Genomic DNA, 5,000 nt, shown 5'->3' with positions numbered 1-5,000 from the left:
ACTTAGTTAACCTCGCGTGTTTGTCATTGTAATAATCATCATGATCATCATCATCATCATCATCATCATCATCATCATCATCATCATCATCACCATCATCATCATCATCATCATCGTCATCATCATCATCATCATCAGTATCATCATCATGAACAGCATAAGTCTATGTTCCCTTCTTCTTCTTCTTCGTCGTCGTCGTCGTCGTCGTCGTCGTCGTCCTCTTCTCCTTCGTCTTCTCATTTTTTCTTCTTATTCTCTTATTTCCCATACTACATCTGATTCCCTACTTTCTCTGCTCTTTGTTCTCTTCCCCTCTCACCCTATAAACCTTCTTCTATGCCAAATAACTCCCTAATCTTCGATTATTATTATTATTTGTTTTATTTGGGTTTTTTCTTTTTTTTTTTGGGGGGGGGTGGGGGGTGGGGGGGGGGGTTGCGCCCCTTCCTCTCCTTCTACTCTCCCTTGCTCCCTTGTCTTCCCTATTTCTTCCATGAAACTCAATTCACACCCCTTTATTTATTTATATATTGCTTCCCAGTAGGCTTCAAGTCTTTATAGTCTTAAAATCTCTTCCGTACATCTTATTTACCTTGACATAATAATATTACCAGTTTCAGCCTGTGGGTTATTAATTGATGTAAATGTGGGGATAAAAGTTGGGGGAAAAAATGGTCAGGAATAAAATACATACATTCAAAGACCACAGATCATAACTCTTATGATATATGTGATGTTGTTTTATTTTGTCCAAAAATCTCAACAATTTATTCTTTCATCTTGTTTACCCCGACATAATACCGAGTCATGGCGGACACAACTAATTGTAGTCAATGTGGAGATAAAAGATGTAGAATGTTTGTGCGGCTATGTGGTCTAGTGGTATGACACTCGCTTTCGGATCGGAAGGTCCTGGGTTCGAGCCTCGCTCGGCGCATAGTTGAGTCCTTGGAAAAGACTCTTTACTCACATTCTCTCACCGTACTCAGGTGTAAAATGAGTACCTGGCCGTTAACAGCGTTGTCTTTGTCCGAAAAATTGTAATATCGCCTAACAGGCGTCATGTCTCGTCCTACATGTTAAATGTTGCTGTTGACCAGGGACCCCCTGTAAAGCGCATTGAGCACGTTAAGTGGATATTACGCTATATGAATGCTCAATTTAGAAGAAAAAATAATGAAGGCAGGAATAAAATACATACAATCAAAGACCATACATTATAACTCTTACAGGTGATGTTTTCTATCATGCTCAACAATCTCTGTTCCATCTCAATTCTTCCTTTTGTGTTTGTGTAAATGAGTTGCACTTGCATACACAAACGCATGCCTTATGTTCCAAACGAATTCACGTGCATGCGATACAACATACAGTAGGCCAACCTTTTGCCCGAATGTTTATGAAGAAAAGGTTGCCATAACTAAATCAAAAGAACCCCCATCATTCACATCAATATTAATACGCCTGCGCATGGTTAGTTAGTTGAGCTGTTAGTTCGCATCCAACGCGCTCTTTTCGACTTGGAGTCCGGGCAAATAGTTGCTCTGAAAGCGATCCATCAACGAAAACACATGTACCCTCTTAAATATTCCTACTCCATGCTTTAACACGTGTTTCCATCCTGTTGCACGTTGTCCTCCTCAAAGTAGACTAAGATGTAAAAAATGACAAGCTAAACAGAAATTACAGCAATATATGGCCCACCTCCACAAAACGGTATTATGTTGGGTTGGTATATTGTATATATTATGATGAAAATTGTATTACTTGGGTTAAGTTTCTTTGCTTTATTGCTCCAGAATGTTTCCTAACGTGAAGAACACTTCAATGTAATAAATCTGAATATTTTAACATTAAATTAAATTTTCAATATTTAGATCAGTCCCAAACGACGTAAATATATTTACAGATCTGATAACCCGACGCAATTATGGACTCGTTTTAACATTACTGTAATGGAGAATACTTTGCGTTAGTTTGAGAGTATTTCCATTACAACAATGAGACCATAACAATAGTCTTCAACAGTCGTGATGTCACTTCCCTCTTAATGACGCATAGTAACTTAGTAACTGGTTCTAAACTTTCTGAACAATGGAGGACGCCCTTATGAAATACTTCTCCGACGAGCATAAAAGTGTATCCTGAGGAGAAAAACATAAATCTGAGCATGTTTTGACTTTTATAAATTCTGATCACATGACATGTGAAAAGTTCTAGCCAGCATGAAGAATAAAAAGTACCGATTTTCTTTGTTCAGAACCAAGCTGCTGGTTGCTGGGCGGACGTGACATCAGACTATTGAATCACATTTGGGTTATCAGACTTGCAAATATGTATACATAAGTACACGTCGGTCCTACATAACACCGAATCGAAGCGATGAGTCACATATGTTTCGTTTCCGCAATTGACAACCATAGACAACGTTCTCATATTGAAGCCTGTCCTTGACTTTTCATGTCTTCTTCCTTGGCCACGAGAGGCCGTTTATTTTTATTGGAATATTAAGAGCGGTAAAGTAGAGTCTTTGAACTTAGAACTAGGAGAAGTATATTTTCATGACTACAAATCTCTACGACGCCCTGGGAATTTTACCTGACCGGCAAGTATGTTAAAATATCCTCTTCTCTTTGAGTACCATTTTCACGACCTGGAAATTACAAAAAATGGTTCCAGCTTTGGTCGTCGTCTGTATATTTATCCCACTGATTTTTCATCACACTGCCAATGCCATTTATATTTACAAATAAATAATATTATAATATGGAGAATTGGCATCCCCTCAAAGAGATAACTCTGAATGATGGACATAGAAGTTACAAGGCTATAGAAGGAAATAAGGATGTGATTAAAATAAAAAATCTATCTCGAGAGAAGACCAAGACTACCCATGCGTCAGCCGTAGTTCAGCCCCGCCAAGTGAACAAAAGAAGCTTTTTTCATGCACGGATTAGAAACATAACATAAGAATTTTCCAAGTTCTTATAATATTTTCTTAGCAGTGACAAATGATGAATATATATATATATATATATATATATATATATATATATATATATATATATATATATATATATATATCTGTATATATTATATATATATATATATATATATATATATATATATATATATATATATATATTGGACTGCCTCAGTTTGTGCGTTTTAACCACTTAATGCCGTACACTGACAAAGCATTTAATCTCAAAACGGTAATACTGTATATTACTATGTTGGAGTAAATATTGTTTAGGAAGAATTGTGTTTGTTGGAGGGTATAAACTCGGTTTATGAATGAACGACTACTTGCTTGACTTTATATTTCGTCCCACGCCATTATGTCTCTACTCGGGATACGGGTTTCTTGGCATTTTGTTGCAAGATTTTTAATATAAGTTGACAAATAATCTCGAAACGGTAATAGTATATTATTATGTTGGAGTGAAATCATGTTTGGGAAGAAGTGTGTTTGTTGGATGGTATATACTCGATTGCTTGACCTTATAATTTCGTCCCACGCCAATACGTCTCTTGTATTAGGGATTCCGGCGTGCTTGGCAATTAGTAGCAAGGTTGACTATGGATTCGTCCCACGCCAGTTTGTCTCATGTCCTAGGGATTCCGATGTTTGATATTAAGTACTAAGGTTTATTAACAATTAACTGCCGTGCGTATTCCATGAAAACTCTTTTTAAAAAAATTTGGCCAGAAAACTCGTCCTTCAAATATCGATCAATTAAAAGAACCCTTATTTTGGCAAAACTCTCAAACCCGAGACTTCGCTAAAACCCGGATTTGAGAGTTTTTTGCCAAGATGAGGATCATTTAAATCGATCGATATTTGAAGGACGGGTTTTCTGACCAATTATTAAATGGTTGTTTTGTTCCCCCCCCCCCCCCTAAAGTACGGTATTAAACTTAATATTATCTCATGTACCGACTCATTACAATTAAAATGGCCACGACATTATCACCAAGTTTCTTCTACAAAGATACGGATTAAATTCATGTAGACTACATTTTTGCGTCCCAGTAAGTGTACTTTTGTTATTGTTCTTGTTCATGTTGTTTTGTTTTTGTTTTTTGTTTTTTGTTTTTTCGGGGGTTTTTTTCTCTAAACATGTTGGCAAGTTTTTCCTTGATAACGACGAATGATAGGCACTCACAAAAAAATAACAACAAATAAATCAATAGATAAATAACCTTGTTGTATCTGCATATTTTCTTTCAGTCTGCCATTTGGATGTCGTGGCATTTTCAGGATTATTTTTCAATGACTGTATTTGTCCTTTGTTCCTGCTTGCCCCCTCCCCTCCCCCCCCCCCTTTTTTTTTCACCTCCTTTTTTTTTATTGCTACACAGTTAACAATCGTCATTCCAATGTCAGTGTTGTCAAAAATAACAATTCATTTCAGCCTTTTTGTTTATGTATTTATCACTCTGCCAAATGTCTTCTAAATATCAAATCTCTTGCATCTTACTCAATCGACATTCAACCTGGCCCAGCCCTCCACCCGCCATTTCCTCTCCAGTAAGGCTTTCTAGGAGAGCTTCCTCGACATCTTGACAATATTTTGTTAATATCAAAAATGTAAACATCTGCTATTGGTTCCTAAACCAGATCCCTTTGATGTCTGTTTGTTTCCGTTTCATTACGTGAAATGACATCTAAATATATCGCAGCCCACTATTTCAATTCAGCATAAATGTAATTAGTTATTGTGAAATGTCCATTTCTCACCGTCCCCTTTACCCAATTCACGACGCCGTTGTTTCAATGAACGCCCACGACCGGAGACGGACGACGGAGACTCCAAAAACAATAAAATTTATAGTTGCCATTTTGACATTTTTTAATGCCAAATTCTAAAAGTATGTCATTCTTTGAAATGTTTGACTTCGGATTACTTTTTGTTCAGCATCCTGATATTTTTAGCCTTTTTTTTTCAGCATTTTTTAATTACATTTTACCGAGACAAAAGAAAAATAAATACCTT

At 36.5% G+C, this 5,000-nt stretch overlaps 1 protein-coding gene across 2 annotated transcripts in view; it reads left to right on the top strand.

Moving 5' to 3' along the window:
• LOC144968576 (four-jointed box protein 1-like) overlaps positions 1–5,000 on the top strand; it is an 84,428-nt gene that overhangs the window by 63,992 nt on the left and 15,436 nt on the right. The gene's annotated exons all lie outside the window — the stretch shown is intronic.

Source organism: Berghia stephanieae, chromosome 3, assembly GCF_034508935.2.
Source record: "Berghia stephanieae isolate SIO BIC M18660-M18661 chromosome 3, UCSD_Bste_1.3, whole genome shotgun sequence".
Lineage (NCBI taxonomy): Eukaryota > Metazoa > Mollusca > Gastropoda > Nudibranchia > Aeolidiidae > Berghia > Berghia stephanieae.
This window is presented reverse-complemented; position numbering and strand designations above follow the sequence as displayed.